The sequence below is a fragment of the Talpa occidentalis genome, unplaced genomic scaffold (assembly GCF_014898055.3).
Source record: "Talpa occidentalis isolate TD23 unplaced genomic scaffold, MPIMG_talOcc4v2.1 talOcc4.3, whole genome shotgun sequence".
NCBI classification, from domain to species: Eukaryota; Metazoa; Chordata; class Mammalia; order Eulipotyphla; family Talpidae; genus Talpa; species Talpa occidentalis.
Window position 1 is genome coordinate 52,776,189 of NW_023603184.1, and position 16,997 is coordinate 52,793,185.

Sequence of the window (16,997 nt, forward strand, 5' to 3'; positions counted from 1 at the left end):
TTAGCATCACTCATGTGTCCAATAATTGTTTATTAATTGTTCTATACCAAGTACTCTTGTAGATCTTGTGGATTCAGTTATAGAATACACATAAATGCATGTGTTATGGAAACTATATTAAGGGGAAGTTGTTAGACTATATAAATCAAGGAAGTAAAATATTGTATGCTTCACCGTAATAAAGGTTAAATAGAAAGAACAAGGAAAGAAAGGAAAGTGTCAGAAATGTGGTAATTTTTATGTAGACAAAGAAATATAAACTGAAAAGTAAAATGAGAATAAATGCCTAAAAGTAATGGGGTGAGTTATACAAATATCAAGGAAAGTAACAATCCAGATAAAAATAAAATCAAGTGCAGATGTATGCCTAGTGTGTGGAGCAACAGCATAAAAGCCATTGTTACTACAGTGGAACAAACATGACAGAGTGGAAACATTGAAGTGGGGGTCCAGAAATAGTGTGATATTGAATCTGAAAGACTAACGCTATATCATTGTATGAAAATATTTTTTTTGGAAGTTTCCAATAGAGCAAGTCTACACTGATCTACATTTTATTAAGAATAATGGCACAAAGGCATAAGCTCAAGAGAAACTGGGACAAATATTGCAATAATCAAGTGGGAAAGATGAAAGTTCTTGTGTCTAGCAAATGATAGTATAGATGGTGAAAACTGGTAAGATTCTGACTATATCTTGATGGTAGAATAGAAGAATTTGCTGTAAGATCTGATTTACAATATGAAGGAATGGGAAGAATCAATGAGAAAACTTAGTAAGTAAAAGATCGTATCATATTGACCTGAGATGAAGAAAACTGGAGGAACAGATGTGTTTGGAGAAACCAAATTCAGTATTAAAATATCAAATTTTAGATATATATTAGAAAGCCAAGAGGCAATATTTAATAAACAGCTTAATATAAGAGGCTGAATTTCTGAAGAAAGTTCTCCATAGCAGGTAGAAAAATGGGACGTGTTTGGATGTTCCCATTCTGTAAGCCATGAAATCAAATTATTTCACTTAGGAAATGGAAGTAGAAAAGAAACCATTTCTTGAATCTGAGTTTCAGGGAATCCCAGTGTTTAAATTGCCAGAGATAAAGAGAAGACAGCAAAAGACATTGAAACGTTATTTGAACAGAAACTTTCTCTTGTGAAATACGTGCATGTGTGGCGGTAGTGAGAAATGAAACCTGAAATACTCACGTTATGTTAGATGAAAATTAAAAGCAGATATGGTTTAGGGCCTCCCTGGCGGAGCAAGGGGTTAAGACACAACCTATGAAGCTATCTGCAGCCACTGAAGCACGAGTTCAATGCCTGTCCAGGGAGCTACCCACATGGCGCAGCAGACCTCTCCTGACTCGCCCAGTGCTCCCCTCAGCAGTGTATTTCAGTCAGTCTGCCTGTTCTGTTCCCTGCTCTGTCTCTAGTGAATCCCCTCACCACCACCACCCCTGCACCTCTGGCCTGTACTCCAGTTCTTTTTTTTTTTTTTTTTATATACACATTGCATGTATGCATTTTTTTTTTTATAGAGGCATGCTTTATTTATTTGTGTGCTGGTTTGTTTGTTTTGTTTATACATGCACTGGGTACAGTCAGAAGCGCGGGAGGGTGAGAGAATTCACCAGAGCAGAGCGGGGAGCAGAGCAGGCAGAAGGACCGAAGTACACTGCTGAGGGGAGCAGCGGGCGGCAGGAGAGGTCTGCGCACCATGTGGGACCCTCCTGTGGTGGCCGGGGAGCAGCCGGGGATCGAACCGGCGCCGCAGAGGCCGCGGGCAGCTTCGCAACCCAGCGCTCAACCGCTGCGCCACCGGGGAGGCCCTGTACTCCAGTTCTTATATGCATAAATAAATATTTTTTTTTAAAGCAGATATGGTTTAATTTTCACCAAGAAAAAATTATGAAAAAGTATATATATGCAAACACAAAATCTAGAAACTCACTGACATTAGCATCATTCCTCATTCTGCCCCTCCTTGGGAGAGTGTTAGTCAAGTTAAATCTGTCTATCTTCCACATGTACAACTCTTTGCCCCAGAGGTTTTGTTTCTCTTGATTCTCTACCAGATAGGCTGTCTCTCCCTCTTTTTTTTTTTTTAAGATTTATGTATTTATGTATTTATTTATTTATTTGTTTATACAAGACCCAGGGTACAGGCCAGATGTGCAGTTAGGTGAGAAGATTCAACAGAGACAGAGCAGGGAACAGAACAGGCAGAATGAGGAAACACACTGCTGAGGGGAGCAGCACATGAGACAGGAGAGGTCTGCTGGCTGTGTGGGATTGCTTGGAGGCCAGCGGGGATCCAACCGGCACTGCAGAGGCTGGGACAGCTTCACAGTGCTGTGCTCAACCACCTGTGCCATCAGGGGAGGCCCTCTCTTTTTTTTTAATAGTCTGTCTATCAGAGCCATTAAGTCCAAGGGCTTGGAGTCATGCAGACCTGGCTTTGAATCCAGCACTGCCATTTCTTGGTTGTATACCTTTGATCACTTACTTCTCTGAGTCACAGCTCTTTTTGGCAATTATAATTATAAAGAGTTTTATTTTTTAATTTTTCTTAAAGATTTATTTATTTATTTGTTTGTTTGTTTATTTATTTATTCAAGCATTGGGTACAGTCAGAAGCGCGGGAGGGTGAGAGAATTCACCAGAGTCAGAGCGGGGAGCAGAGCAGGCAGAAGGACCGAAGTACACTGCTGAGGGGAGCAGCGGGCGGCAGGAGAGGTCTGCGCGCCATGTGGGACCCTCCTCAGGTGGCCGGGGAGCGGCCGGGGATCGAACCAGTGCTGCAGAGGCTGCGAGCAGCTTCGCAACCCAGCGCTCAACCACTACGCCACCGGGGAGACCCTATAAAGAGGTTTTTTTTTTTTTTTTAATTAATAAATTTTATTTTTATATTCCTCATGCATTTGCAATCCCCCCATTCTGACCCCAATCCCTCCTCTCCCGCCTCCCCCACCCCCCAAAAAGTGTCTCTGGTTCATAGTTTTTGTTGATTTTGATTTTCACTTTCTTATAGTTATTCATTTTCCTGGTCCCTTATTTAAGTATTCTAGATTCCTGCTATGAGTGAGACCATCCGGTATTTTTCTTTTTCTTTTTGGCTTATTTCACTGAGCATGATCCCTACGGAATATGTTAAAATAGTCCCTGTGTAAAAAGTTCCCTAAACCCTCACCATGCAGTGGCATTTTTAACTATACTTTCATATGTTATTTATTACTAAGCTAATATTGCAGATATTTATACACATTTTGTCTTGTACAGACTTCAAACCCCTTAAGGGTTGCATCTTCGTCATACACAGTACCTAAATAACACTAACATAAAAAGAGACGCTCAAAAAATTCCTCTGACTTAATAAATAAATAAAATGAATTGACTTGATTTGTCTTTTTTCATTTGTCTTGGAATCTCTTATTAAGATTCCAAGATAGTATGAGATTCCAAGATAGTATCCCTTCTACACCACAGTAAACTGAAAGTATATATATGAAACTTCCTCTGCCCAATGAGTCTAGGCAACAGAAGCTTTAAAAAAGAAGCAGGAGCTGACAAAGTGGCAGAAGAAACTTTCAGTGTTCTCCATGGCTTTTCAACATATTAAGAAAATAGAATGATATATCTAGAGAGCTCTGTAGAGGATCACCTCACCTGACACCCATGGAAATTAAATAATTTGTAGCAGACCTGAGACTAGTACCCAGCAAAATGTCATCACAAAACCCAGGTGTAATCACATTGTACAACTTGATGTCTGCTTTTTTATACTTTTCTGAGTATAAAGTCTTTCACACAGATTGCTTTTATTTAAATAGAGTGTTAATATGAAATACATAAGCCTCCCTGGTGGCGCTAGGGGTTAAGCACAGCACTGGGAAGCTATCTGCAGCCTCTGTAGCATGAGTTCGATCCCCGGCCAGGGAGATACCCACATGGCGCAGAGGACCTCTCCTTTCTCCCCACTGCTCCCCTCAGCAGTGCATTTCAGTAAATTTGCCTGTTCTGTTCCCCGCACTGTCTCTGGTGAAACCTTTCATACTCCTACACCTCTGGCCTGTACCCAAGTTCTTGTATGCATAAATAAATAAATCTTTAAAAAAAGGAATACATAATATAGTTTATCCTTCCATATATAATTCATTATAAATACATTCCATATTATTTAATTGTGATAATGGAACAATAATGATAGCCAAAACACACAAGGACCTTGTCATGTGTTAGCTTGCATATTTTACAGAAGGAATATCTGAGGTAGAAAGAAAATAATTTGGCTAAGTTTCCAAATCAAATGACCTAAAATTCACCTATGTTTTTTTCAACAGTTAAATGGCATTTAATTATCCTTTCTTATTATATATTTAGATTGCTTATAATTTTTATTCTATCATAAACAATCTTGCATTTTATTTACTTTTGAAAATATTTATATAGAACAAAGGAATGACATTGTTGACATAAATGTGTTCACATTTTATAATCTTAGAAATTTCTGTTTTCAAAGGTGGCATTAATTTCACCCTTAGCCCTTTCTCCTTAACCTCATCAATTGTGGATACTATACAATGTTTTTTTTCCAAGAGGACTTGCTCCATCCTGCTTTTATGCAAGTTAATGAGTGAGGTCCTTGCTCTTTGGCTCTCTCACCACCAGATTCATTCATTCAGTTAAGAAGAGCTCATAAAAAGGGAGGAAAATGGTAATATATTATTTATTCATTTTACTGACTTTTTCCCATTACTAATCACACATCTACCAAAAGCAAAATTGCTGCTCAGAATGTCTGATTATCACTATTTCGCCTATAGCAAACAGTCGTTAAGAAAATAATTTATTTACTTTATAACTCTCAGATGGTAGGGGTTGCTATAAAAAAAAAAAAATGTCAGGTTATTCCTGTAGATGATCAGGAGAAATTAAAAAATAACTTTCAAAATAATACGGAGAACTTTGATACAATTAAAAGTGTAAAGGACAAGAGTTTACATAAGGAGTACAACTCATATGGTTTATGTACTTCTTTCAAAAGCAGTAGGTTGCTTTATTGGGCATTATATTTTTGGGTTCATTCCATAATACAATTGATATCTACCCCATTATAGAAAACAATGACATATATTTAGTATGTATAAAAGTATTTGCTTCATGCAATCATACAGTTTATTGTTGTGTACTAAATGAATATAAAGAAGAATGCTAGTGGGTAGAATTTGTCATAAAAAGTAATTTACACTGTAACCAGATTCACAGCTCATATTGTCTTTTATTTTCAACAATCTCAAACACTGATCATCTTTCTGGCACAGATGTCGCTTATATAACTTAATCCCCACACAAGCAAATCACACAGCTCAGGACATCAACACTAAAATTATTCCTTCTGCCTGAGCAGCCTCATCACAAAGAGTCAGGGGTGTCAATATCACATATGCCATGGATTCCTTTGATATATTTTCTGAAAACAAGTGCATTTCATAGATAAGAGGCATTCTGAGTTATGATAATACCAAAATCTTTATATTATGAGGATAGTTCTATTGTTGCAGCTATCTTGCATGCACATCTGTGACCTTGTAATAAGAAAGTGCAATACTCTATTTAGCCCTGACAAAAATAATAGCCCATATATTAACTGAGACCCCCTTATTCAAAAAAAGAGACAATAAAATAATATTGTGCAATCATAACATCTGTAATTTTATGTATTAATTAAAAGATGCTGGCACCAGAATAAAATAAAATCAGTAAATCATTGTAAGGCATTTAAGCAACTGGTTTAGTAGTCCACAAAGACCTAAAACAGCCTTCTACAGAAAACCAATGAAAATGATGTAATTTACTGTTAACTAGATTTAATCATCAGGCTGGGATTCTAGGCTTCTACCCATTTTGCAACCTTCAGCTGCTTTCTTATTATTTATGACACGTCCCTAAAGATTGTAAAGCACTAGTGTGCATGTTATATTACCTATCCTCAGGTACCTGAAAAAAATGGTTTTGTATGTCTAACTCGACTTCTTGTTACTTATTAATAGCTAATGTTTATTAAGTGTCTTTTTTTTCCTAAATATTTATAAGCATTTTTTTTTCCTGTATCAGATCACCCTGTGAGGTAGGCATACTACAACTTGTGTTAAATAATTCTAGAAATTGAGGTATGGTGGTGAAAAATTTTGCCAGAAATCTCAAACCCATAATAAATGTCAGAGTCTGGACATGAACCTGGCTCTTTTGGCTGCAGTGCCCTCACTCAACATAATCAGACAGTATTTCCCATTGGACTAAATGGGTAGATTAGTTAAATCTTATGCATTGATGCAAAAAATCCTGGAAGATTCTGATCTCCATTAAATTCTTATATAATACCAATAAACTGTATTCAGAGGCTATATAAATAAAACAAATAAATATAGGTAACTGTTTCTAGGAATCATTTATGTCAGGATTTCTCATTCTTCACACTTGACATTTTGGGCTAGAAAATTCTTTGTTGTGAGATGGCTGCTGTCCATGAATCATAGAATGTTTACAACATCCCTGGTCTCCAGATGCCAGTAGCACACCACCCTGCTAGTTGTGATAAGTAAAAAAAAAAAAAAAGGAAAAAAAGAAAAGAAAAATGTCTTTAGATACTGTTAAAATGTCCTCCACAGGACAAAGTCTTCCCATATAGAAAACCACTGATTTACATGAAGTTATCCTGGAAATGTGTATATAATCACACACACACACACACACACACACACACACACAAATAAACAGAAACAAACCCCAAAATTCTGACTGCTGAATTGAGACTACCAAGTGGGGAGTAATGGAGCATGTTCCAAATGGACTCTGGTAGACAATTATCGGTGTTCTGGTGGTGGGTGTGTTGTGATAACACACATCTAAAGAGATGTGAACCTATACCACTAAATCATAGACAGCGTGGTAAATCAATGTTATGCCAGTAAAACAATGTGATATTTTAAACAAAGACACAACTAAGAACCAATTATATGGGTATGTCAGAACCACAAACCTTTGTCTGAAACTTACAAATAATTCTAAGGAGAGTAGATTGGAATAGACTTGCCTTATTCCTTCTTTGCTTTGTAACTATTTTCTGTCTGCATTATCATGTTTTGAAGTTTGTAATTTCAATTTGAGAACTACAGATTAAACTGTGAAAACCAAGGATGATAGTGCCTTACATTAAATGAGCATAGTTCTAAATATTCATAAATTACAATGATTGAATACGAAGAGAGCACTCTAAGATATATTTTACCACTGCAAAACTTACTTTTTATATGAAATACAAACTTCATTAAATTTTAACAAGATAGCATAAAGAATAATTTTATGTAGTAATTCATATATAACTTTTACAAAATCATATTTCTATATAAAATATTAATATAACATTAAAAGTATATCCTCTGGATCTTTAATGCATTGTACTACATTACTGTATTAAAGAGAATGAGTTTTCAGGAAGTATTTATCAGTTATTCTTCTGTAAAACATTCTAAATGTATAATACTATATTATTACTACAGTGCCCACTAACATCATTATGATTGGATTTTTCATATTCTTTAGAACATTTATGCTAAAAGTTACTCCTACAAATAGAGTATTATGAAAATAAATTATGAGGGAATTCTTCCTTATATCATTACAGCCCAACAAAATCACATTTACATAAAATGTATTTGTTTTCCATATGTCTTTCCTTTAAATTTCCTGAATTATTTGGTCAAGAAAGATTTTATCTGAGACAGCAATTATGTAGCAACCATAAGATTTTTGAGAAAATTAATTCAATAAAATGGAGACATTTGGTATAAAAAAAAAAGCTTGGATGGGGGTGAGTGAAGGAAGTGTGCATTTGAAGGTGTGAAGCTGAACTCTCCAAATTATCAAGTTGTGTAAATAACTAACAAATAAAAAAGTGTGGATGGGATTAACAGTCATAACTGCCATTTCTGTACTGCTCACTGTGGGTCTAGAACCTAACATTTGTAAGTATTCAAAGGAGCTAATAGTTTTAGAAGCCGTCCCTCATTTTCAAAATGAGGAAACTAGAGCAGAACAATATTAAGTAACTTGCTGATGGTCATGTAGCTAGTCGACACTCAAATCTGTTATTCAAACGCATGCCATCATGAGCAAGTGTCTGCAATGTCAACCACAGCACAACTCACTGCAAAACACGGGGGAATGAGTCCATGAATTTGAGCCATACCATAGCTATCAGTATAATAGAAAAAGAGTAAGTTTGAGTTCTAAACAAATCAGATGTATATATCTATAATTTCGTCCATTTCCTTGTTATCTGACAGTGGAAGGAAAAAAAATCAACCTCAATTTTAACAACAGAAAATTAAAACAAGTATTGCCTGGTATAATGGTTGTGAGAATTAAATAAATAACATATACAATGTTTTTTCATGGTGCCTGATGTGTTCAATAAATGGGATTTATTAGAACAGGAGTGAACATGCATGTAGGCCAAAAGCACCTTTGACCAGGTACATAGAATTCAAACAAGATTAGAACTGGTAAAATCTACATTTTTCCCTTCCATCTGTAAATTTAAAGGAAATTAAAGCAATATTTTTTAGAACTATTTTAACCAACTAAGCTGAAGTAATAATAGAAATATATTATCTTATTTACAGGTAGTTGAAAATCCAATGTTCAAGTTCGAATTTGCTTTATTTAGATAATACAAACATAACATAAACTAAAAAATATTTCTTGATGCTTTTTTTCTTCTAGGTTCTCCTAATCTCTATTAATTAAAGTTATGACTAAATGATGCATCAGGACTAGGGTTAATATTTCTCTGGAGATTAACAATAATATATTTTCAAACTATAGAATATTTCTGTTATGTAGTAATAATCATTCATTTTATCCAAACTGTATGCTGATACGTTTAGTACATATCAATATCTATCAAGAAAGGCAGCCTTCACTATTTCATGATGTCAATTTATAATCTTAACTACATATCAGTCTAACTAAAATAACAGCAAAAAACATATGAAGGAACATCTTTCTCCATTCCATGAGGATAGAAAGCCGGGAGAAACTGGTTTACAAATAAGTAAAATTTTTTCATGATTAACTTCATCCCATCTTCTGCCTGTAATTTTATCTATATTTTACTGGCACTTGATTTAGTTCTTTCTGTCTAAATTACTCTTATAAGTCTAGAAAAGAGATATAACAGGATTCACATAGTATTTTGAAGAAAAATAATAAAATGTGATAACCTTTATCAAAAAAGTAAACATTTAATGAGACAATTGTTATATTAGGGACCAAAAGAATATCATTTATCAGAGTAAAACTTCATATTATATATAATTACTCAGGTATTTCCAAAATCTATATATTTTGGGCTAGTGGATATAGTACCTATGAGTGAATTTTTCAGTTTCCACCTTGGTGTTTTTCACCATGTCCATAATGTGTGTTATGAAGTGATTGTATGAGCCAGGGGCTACCTAAGGAAGTAAAGTGAAAAACTTGATGAGTATTTGGATTGTTCAAATACACTTCCTCCCCCAAATAATCTCATCATGCTGTCTAATAAATAAACATTGAAGATTTCAATTTCTCTTTGAGCAGAGACCACAGCCCAAATACTGCCATGTGATAGCACAGAGTCAGGGAGGGTTTTGCTGAAAATACCTACATTACTTACTTTAAAAGCAGAATGTAACTGACTAAGGGAAGCTTCTCTTTTAAGAGAAGCAACTACGTAGCAAGTTCTATTCTAAGAAACTGAAGTATCTGTCCGGAGTGCTGAAAAGGTTTTCTCTGAGAAGTCTGGAGATTGATGAATGCAGAAAGCAGCATTTTTAAGTCTGACCAAAGATATTGACATCCATGAAGGGTACCAACTGCCACAACTGATTAACAAATGTGTAAGTGCATAGTTTTAACAGAAAAATTAAAGGAGAAGTTGTCCTTGCTCATGAGAGAAATGAGTTCAAAGCACACCTCGCAAGTCACAGCTTACCTAAACACTCCAAAACTCGGAGTAGAATGTCCTGATGTTGTATAACTCTCAGTGTTTAAGATTTTATGGCAAACTCTGGCTCATACCTCACTTGGGAAGGGGTTGCAGGTACTACAGGCAATGCTTTCTTGACTGCCTTAATTAGTCAGTAGCCAGCAGTGACATATATTGACTCAAGCTCAATCTCTGGGAATTCAGAACAATAAAACATCATGTAGGGGATGGAGAGGCAGATCAAAATGAGAAGCTGCCTTCCACTAGCCTGTGTCAGTCTCTTAGCAGGAAGCAAACGTTGAAGAATCCACCTATCTGGCTACTTAAGCTTACAGTTCAGCTAAGGCAGCACCAATATTGTACCTCAATAAGCACAAATGCTTGCTAATCTCTCCTCAATTTCCCTTCCCTGCAGCACCTGCTCTGGAAGGAAACAGGGGCAGTCTGAAATTCTAACAACACTTTGAAAAACCCACTAAATAAGATTCTTCATTTATGCTGCTAGATCCTAAATGCAGATGAGGCTATGGCCACTGGCAAGCTTTTGGGCCTGGCCTGTTTCTCTCCCCAAGTTGCTGTAGACTCAGCTCCCACCTTGGCATGCTACTCACGCATCCACTGTAAGTTAACTAGCAGGCTTTGTGTCCAAAGTGAAACAGATCCAGGGGAAGGAGCGAGCAGAAGGACTCAGACTGGGGTTCAGAAACAGACATTCTCTCCCAAGTGGAAGAGCCTTGCTTTCAGAACCACCCACTGTCTGCCCCCCTCTTTCCGCAGTAGGTGCAATACTGGCCACAGCAGCTAAGCGATGTATTGGGAAGCGATCCCACCTCATTTCTTTCTCCACCTTTGCTTCTCTCTTGCTGAGGTCTCGGATATTTGGGGGAAGCACAGTTTGCATTTTAAATCAGACACATTGAGCCTTAGAGAGCAGCACTCAGATCCAAAGGCAAGCAGAATCCCCCTCTCCACACGTGCAGCCATTCCATCCATTGTCCGTTGCTCTTGCCTTATCCTCCAACAGGTCTAACCAAGGTTGTCCACAAAGGAAGCAGACTTCACTCTACTGATCATGACCACCCACCCACACACTCCACCCTGGTCACCCTCCCACAAACTACACTGTATTTTCCCCCAGCAAGCTAATTGCTTCTTCATCATCCTCAGCCCAGGGACGTTTGGGCGCACACACTTAGCCAGCTTACCCACGGTCGGCCCTGGGCGGGCAGTGAGGTGCAGTCTAGCTAGCCCCCAGGAAAGTTGGGCTGCACAGATCAGCAAAGCAGAATCGAACTCTCCAGCTCCAGGCTCCCTCCCCATGATGATTTTAAGCTCATCTCCTGTGCTCAGTGAGTGCTGAACAGCAGAGCTGAGGACGCGTGTGCAGCAATCTCCCAGCTACTGAGAAGGGGGGCAGGGGAGAGAGCAGAGGAGGGAGGGGTGGCAGTTTATATTTATAGAGAAAATAGTTCTCAGCGCAACTTTTTGGTGCCACCAAGTGGCACAGTGAGTTCCTTTAGGAACACAGACTCAGGTTGAAGCTGTATGGATAGATCGGCTTGGCAGTTGGATGCTCACATGTTGGGGGCACCGGGAGTGCATGAGCTTTCCCGCGGGCACCTTCATCTCTGGGCACCTGGAAGGCAAATCCTAAGTTATAAGAATGAGTTTGCATTGAGGAAGGAGGAGACCTGTGCCCTCTTCAGACAAGTGGCAGAGGCGTCAAGGACACCGGGATATGATGCAAGTTGCCTCCTGAGAACCTGAAGTCCCTCTTCTCAGGATGAATGCCCATTCTCTTCTGTCTCCTAATCCCTCTGCTCAGATTACAGCATTTGAATATCTGGCATGACAACCATCTTCCTGCCATCCTGACTGCTCAGCTTTTAAACTGGGATGTCATTCATTTTGCTTGCATTAGAATTAATTCCATATCATGCTCAACCCTTCCAGGTCAGTGAATTCCCAGCTTGTCACAACCCCCTTCTTTAGCGCTTACCTTTGTAAAGCCAAGTGAATTTTAGGTATGTGGATCCGAACCTCTTCAAACAATACTCAGAACTTCAGATTTCATTGGCTAGAGACTGAGTGTCCTTCTCACCCATTTCTACAGACTTCTCAGCTTGCATAGGCAGGAGCTTGGAAATGCCTGTGTTAATGTAAGGGCAAATGCCCTGAGGTTTCTTTATCATAGACTGACACTATTGCATGGGACCTTAATGTCCCAAAAGACCGGACAGCCTGTAGATTTTGCAAATGGAGAAAGTGAATACACAAAGGTTAACGGACTCATTCAAGGTCATATATTCTCCTGGAGACCAGTCCAGGGACTCCGCAGGGTGGGACTGAATGACCACAATGATGACAAACCTCACTCCAGGTTTGTTCCTTTCACCAACCGATCAATCTATTCAGTCATATCCAGAGCCCTTCACTTCCCTCCCTGCCCCACATTCCACTGTCTGTCCCCAGCCTTTACCTAAGTTCCACAAAGGAAGCTACAACCAGGATGCCTTCGTAGTCACCCTGGGAATACAAAAACTTGAGCTTCAAGGTCCAGAGTTGCAGGAGCACCCTCTTAAAAACGGCCCCGTGTTTGAGAAAGCCTCTCTCTCCTGGGCATGCGGTCATGGACGTGTCTTTTTAGAAATGGAACACTGACATTCACACTCAAGCAGAACCCTCTTTTGCTCCTCTGTGCAGGAGGAAGCACCATGCTTGCAAGAGTCCCCTGTATTCCCGAAGACCTCAAAAATAGAGAAGCTCTCTTCCCTCTCCCTTGTGAAATGTACCCCTTTGGGCGCGTGTATTGGTATGTGGAGAGAAGCAGAGAGGGGAGAGGCGAGAGAGAGAGAGAGAGAGAGAGAGAGAGAGAGAGAGAGAGAGAGAGAGAGAGAGAGAGAGAGAAGCACCGATTTTTTTTTTTATTTCGTTCTATGGAAACGAGACCATTTATGCAAATACAAGCAAAATGATCTCCTAAGCCTATCACTGGAGAGACGCCTGGTAGGTAGCCCGGGCTGCGGGCTGGAAATGCATGTCTGCTTCACAGCGCGCACGTCCTTGCAGGGTGACTTTTCTAAACTTGCAGGACCTCGCGGCGTCCCCCGCTCGCCCGCTCTCCACCTGCTGGCAACCCGCCCTCCCGCCTCCCGCAGCCCGGCTCCCACGCCTCGCCCGGCCGCGCTCCCTCCCGCATGGGGGAGGGGCTCAGTGGCCCCCACATCCTCGGCGACCCCAGTCCTGAGCCAAAGACAGAAAGCGCCGCGGAGCTTACCGGGGACGGCGGCGACCTGGCGGCCCAGCGGCCGCTCCTCGGGCTCCTGCGCTCCGGCGGCCTCGCTGCAGCCCGGCGTTAGCGGCGGCGACGCGGCGGCGGGGGGGGGCGGGGCGGGGGGGGGGGCGGGGGCCGGCCGCGCGGGGCGCAGCTCTCCCCGCAGCCCGGCACGTGCGCCGGCAGACGAGCGGGGGGCGCAGCGCGGGGCTCGGTCCTGCGCCCGCGGCGCGCGGCGGGGAGCGGCGTAAGCGCCGGGCACAGGCTCAGTCGGGGCCCCGGGTCTGGCAGCCCCGTCTTGGGGCTCGGGCTCGGCAGCCGCGGGCTGCTCTGCAGCGCCTCAGCTTCCCTCTGGGAGCCGCAGAAGGAGAAGGGCTGTGCAGGGGGAGGCGTGGGTGGGGTGTCACTCAAAAAGAATGGGTGGGGGGAGCAGGTAGATAATGAGCTTCTCTCCACGATGGCATTTTAAGCCTCTGACGATGATTGGGAGAAGGGGCGACGCCGCTGGAGGCTAGAGAGAGCCGGGAAGACAGGGAACCCCAAGATGATTCAGGGTGCGTGTGGTTAGAAAGCGCATTCCCTGTGATGGCATTACTTATTCATAAGGCCATTTTGCATTTGTCTTCACTTCTTACTAAGGACTCTTTCCTCGCCCATTGAAATTTCTTCCTCCTTACCTGTTAAATACATGTTGCTTCCTTGAATCGCTTGTTTTCCATTTCCCTGCGACCCTCATAACTGACCACCAAGACTGTAAAAAACGTTGAGGTTGTCTTTGAATTCCAAAACAGACTTCGTTTCTGAGGAGAGAGAGAGAGAGAGAGAGAGAGAGAGAGAGAGAGAGAGAGAGAGAGAGAGAGAGAGGAGTAAAGCAATTGCACAGATTAATTTAAAGAAATTGCAGTTATGTGACTATTGTCCCCATGATGTTTTCCTTAGCTGAATTGTAAAAGGTCACAGAATGAAAGAATAAAAGATGAGGCCCCTGGAGTCCAGGTACATACATTACTAATTCTGGTTGCTAGATTCCAACCTAGCTTGAAAGCTAGGTAAGTTTTTCTTGGATAGCTCCAAGATTCAATAGCAAGAAAAGAAAGTATGCGTCACCACACCTTGCTGATCCTTACAGAGGTATCTTGCTTTTCCCTATTTTATGGGTATTCTGAATGGGACCTTGTTAATTTATTTATTTATTTATTTATTTATTTATTTATTTATTTATGCAAGCACTGGGTACAGTCAGAAGCGCGGGAGGGTGAGAGTTCACCAGAGCTAGAGTGGGGAATAGAACAGGCAGAAGGATCAAAGTACACTGCTGAGGGGAGCAGCGGGTGGCAGGAGAGGTCTGCGTGCCTTGTGGGACGCTCGCTGGCTGCCCAGGATGGAACCGGCGCTGGAGAGAGGCTGCAGGCAGCTTCACAGCCCAGGGCTCAACCGCTGCGCCACCAGGGGAGGCCCCCGGCCTTGTTAATTTTTAAAAACGTTGATTGCAATCCATAAAAGCAAGTTTCAGTATTGTGTAGAGAAATCAGCAAAGTTGTGAATGATATTCTTGAATAAGATGAGAAAATGGTATTGATGAAAAATGCAAAAGTAGAGAGAATCTGATGAAAATAAAGAGGGGATACTAACTAGTTGATGCCGGCATTGTGATTGTGTCTGATGTACAAGACGTTTTCTTAGTTATTGGCAATGAGGACAAGGTTGTACATTTGATGCTTGAGTATGCCAGCTGGTTTGATAAAGCAGAGGGCTCCTCATTCTTCTTCATCAGTTGCACCTGCCTCAGGGTCTCCACAGGTAAATGAATGAGTGAAGTGAGCCCAAACAAAACTGGTTGTGATGGTGACCACTTAGTCACTTAAATTCTTCCATTCTCTGCACGTTTTTGCTGACCTACTGTCTTCCAAGGTACAAAGAACTAGTCCCCGTTACTCTTTACCCCGGCCCATCCTACACCAGCTACAGGGACTCCCTTGCTCTTTCTCCAACAGGCCTGGCATACTCAAAGTAATCCTCTCCTCATTAGCTGTTTCTTTTGCCTGAAATGATCCTTTTCCTCAGCAGTAGCTATGCTAGTTCCTCCTTCAAGTGTTTTGTCTAAAATCTCACCTTCTTAATGAGGCCTTCTCAGACTATACTATTTAATGGTGTAAACTCTCTTCCTCATCTCCTCAGTGCTCCTCACCCCTTTTACCCAAATTCTGTTTCCTCCTTATCTCTTGTAATGGTCCCAAATATTTGCTCAATTATTATGTTTACTCTTAAATTGTCTGTTCTTCTTCTCCATAGTGTTCAAGTGTACTCCTCAGGAAAGAAATTTTTCTTTGTTTTACTGATACATTCCAAACATTCAGAAGGGGGCCTTCCCAGTGGTGCAGCGGGTTGAGCACTGCACTGTGAAGATGTCCACAGACTCTGCAGTGCAGGTTCGATTCCCAGCCAGCCAGGGAGCTACCCACATGGCACGGCAGACCTGTCCCGTCTCGCCCGCTGCTTCCCTCAGCAGTGTCTTAGGTCTGTCTGCCTGTTCTGCTCCCTGCTCTCTCTGGTGAGTCCTCTCACCCTCCCACACCTCTGACCTGTACCCCAGCCCTTGTATAAAGAAATATTTTTTTTATTAAGATAGATTTATTTATTTATTTGTTTGTTTATTAATTAATTTATTTATTTAAACAAGCACTGGGTAAGTCAGAAGCGCAGGAGGGTGAGAGAATTCACCAGAGCCAGAGTGGGGAACAGAACAGGCAGACTGATGAAGTACACTGCTGAGGGGAGCAGCAGGCGCGCCAGGAGAGTTCTGCATGCCATGTGGGACCCTCGCCTGTGGCCGGGGATCGAACTGGCGCTGCAGAGGCTGCAGGCAGCTTCACAGCCCAGCGCTCAACCGCTGTGCCACCAAGGGAGGCCCCAGCTCCTATTCTTATCTCCTAAATAATTTTGCAACTATATCGTTATCTAAACCCATCAGGTAACATAGTTAAATGAAAAAGACTTTAAATGAAAAAGAACGTCCCTGTCCTTACAGATACACACAAACTATTAGGTCTAGTTACTTGAAGGAGGTACAATGAAGAATTGAACTAAGAATATAATAGAGAATAGTATAACATTGTTTGCATAAGATATTGAAAAAAATTCTGAGATATTAGTATGCTAATGTCCAAATGAATCGAGTATGTAAAGAATGTTATGTGCATTTGTGTTTGGGCAGGTTGTAGGTGGAAGAATTGGTTGACCAGAAGGATGGACAGAGGGTAGGAGGGAAGAATGGAAGAAGGGAGGGCTTCCCCTGGTGGCGCAGGTGGTTGAGCACTGCAGTGAGAAGCTGTCTGCAGCCTCTTCAGCGCCGAAGGTTCTATCCTGGCCGCTGGGGAGGGCCCCTCATGGCGCAGCAGACCTCTCCTGTCTCACCCACTGCTCCCCTCAGCAGTGTATTTTGTCAGTCTGCCTGTTCTGTTCCCCACTCTGGCTCTAGTGAATTCTTTCACCCTCCTGCACATCTGGCCTGAACCCCGGTTCTTGCATAAATTAAATTTAAAAAAAAAGAATGGAAGAAGGGAAAGGGTTCAGAAGCATGGGAACAAAATGTAGAACTTGGAGACATGAACACACTTTAGTTTTTGTTTCAGAAAGTAAGTCATTGAAGTTTAAAAGCTGACTATATCAGTGTAGATGGAGTAGGGCTTGG

General features: G+C 41.1%; 1 protein-coding gene across 1 annotated transcript in view; it reads right to left on the reverse strand.

Moving 5' to 3' along the window:
- The window catches only part of GRM5 (glutamate metabotropic receptor 5), a 549,187-nt gene extending 535,866 nt beyond the window's left edge, over window positions 1–13,321 (reverse strand). The window contains 1 exon segment of the mRNA XM_037521807.2: window positions 13,310–13,321. The gene's annotated coding sequence lies outside the window, so the exon portion shown is untranslated.
- Between the last annotated feature and the right edge of the window lie 3,676 nt (window positions 13,322–16,997).